Here is a 2,435-nt window from a genome sequence, read left to right on the forward strand (position 1 = left end):
TCTGAATAAACAAACCCTTTGGCCTCCACAGGATGGAATTCTCTCCTCGGGTTAATATTTACTAAAATCAATCTCTTGCGAAATAGATGCCCTCCTGGCTCCCATTTCATGCACTTTAGAAGGTGCAAGTCAGAAATGATCTTTAGAATAGGACTTCAGTTAGCTGGAGTATTGTTTCCAATTCTGGGCATCACCTTTGGGGGAGGTTAAGGACTTGGAAGGGGGTGGGTGGGGGAAGATGGTGGCTGCAGTGGAGATTTGGCTGTGTGGAGGGAGCTACACAAGCTGAGATCACTCTCCTCATGATGTAGAATTTTAAGGGGAGGTTTGCCAGCAGTGTTTGTAACTTTGACAGAGTATATAAGGATAAACTGATTCCGCTGTCATAAACGGCTGGAGAATTGGCAGGTCCATGGCCGTGCATGCGCACGGCGACAACCTGCAGCGGTTCTGCCATACAACATGGTGCTGGCCGTGCGCGGACCCGACCTGCTGGATAGTGCCCCCATGGATACCCCCTGGCCACATCCCCCCCCCCCACCAGTCCTCCCAACCCTCGCAGAGGCCCCCCCCCCCCACGGCCAGCAGCACGCCGCCACGTCGGGTTCCCGCATGGCTGGGACCATGGCCGGGATTCTCCCCTACCCGGTGGGGCGGGTGGTCCCGGCGTGATGGAGTGGCGTGAACCACTCCGCACCATTAGGGGCCAAGCCCTCACATTGAGAGGCTAGGCCCGCGCCGGAGTGGTTGGCAATCCGCTGGCTGGCGTGAACGGCCTTTGGCGCCATGCCAAAGGACTTCGCTGCCGGCATAAGTCCGCCATGGGCCGGAGCGTCAGCGGCTGCTGACGTCATACCAGCGCATGCGCAGGGAAGTGTGTCTCTTCCGCGTCCGCCATGGTGAAGACCATGGCGAAGGCGAAAGAAAAAGAGTGACCCACGGCACAGGCCCGCCCGCCGATCGATGGGCCCCAATCGTGGGCCAGGCCACCGTGGGGGAACCCCCCGGGGTCAGATCGCCCCCCCCCCCGGACCCCGGCGCCCGCCCGTGCCGCCAATCCCGCCGGTCAGGTAGGTGTTTTGATTCACGCCAGCGGGAGAGGCTTGTCAGTGGCGGGACTTCGGCCCATTGTGGGCCGGAGAATTGCCGCGGGGGGGCTCGCTGACCGGCGCTGCGCAATTCCCGACCCGCCGAATCTCGGGTGGCGGAGAATTCGGGACACGGCGGGGGCGGGATTGACGCGGCCCCGGGTGATTCTGTGACCCAGCGGGGTGTCGGAGAATCCGGCCCCAGGAATGAACTGCGCAGTTGTGAACTCGGCCCATCAGGGGCGGAGCATCGGGGAGGGCCTTCAGGTGACGTCCTGAGACTGTCCTAATGGTGTGCGGTGCACACCCCGGTGGGGCCCTCTCCGAGGGTATGTACAACCTGCGTAAAACAGGCACCACTCCTGATCCGGTCATAAAAATGGATTCTCCGCCCGATCGCCGATTCCGAAATCGCTGTCGGGAAAGGGAGCATCTTGCCCAGGTTATCTGCCCATTTATTTCATTGCTGTTTGTGGGAGCTTTCTGTGCACCTATTGGCTGCTGCATTTTCTACGTTAGAGTGGTGACAACACTTCAAAATGGAGTTCATTGCTTGTAAAATGCTTTGGGACGTCCTGAAGCTGTGCATGGTGATATCTGAATGCAAGTTACTTCTTTAATCTTTCTACCAGAGTGGAGCAAGACGAACGTAATTTGAAAGAAATTGTTGATTTAAAGAGACCATTACATAAATCAGTACAGAGGGTACAACAGTGGCACAAGGCAGTCACGGGGTTGTGGGACACAACTGAAGCTTTAGCCTTACGGGTTCGTTCACCCTCGTCGTCACCTTATGTAATTCCCGTTCACCCATTCTGTTTCTCTTCCCATCGAGTTTCGACAAGATACGTCTGATAAGGATTTTCTGTGTTCAAAAAAAAAATGTACCTTTTTAAACGTTTCTTATTCTCAACCAAGGCCTGTGCAGGCAATCTTGTTTCGTAACAAGTTACCATATTTGTGCAAATGCTGGTGTAATCTAAACGTGATTATTAACTGCATTGTAGAGTCCTTAATTCTAGATTCTCTTAAATATTGCATCTTGTTGGAAGTCAACATTGTAACAGTTGTCACGATGTATCTCTCTCGGTCACGGTTTAGTTCCAAACTAAAGATTAGCTTTATATCGAGCTTCCAGATAATTCGCCAACAAAGGAGAACACTGTATTAAATATTTATCACTGAGTTGCTAAAAACGTTATGGATTCATGGCATTATGGAATCCATTTCAGCAAAAAAAGGGCGTGTTAGACAATCACTGAAAGTCATTTCTTTGTTCCGTCTCACCGGTTCAAGGTACTGTTTAGAACATAGAACATAGAACAGTACAGCACAGAACAGGCCCTT

This window comes from Scyliorhinus canicula, chromosome 16 (assembly GCF_902713615.1).
Source record: "Scyliorhinus canicula chromosome 16, sScyCan1.1, whole genome shotgun sequence".
NCBI lineage: Eukaryota > Metazoa > Chordata > Chondrichthyes > Carcharhiniformes > Scyliorhinidae > Scyliorhinus > Scyliorhinus canicula.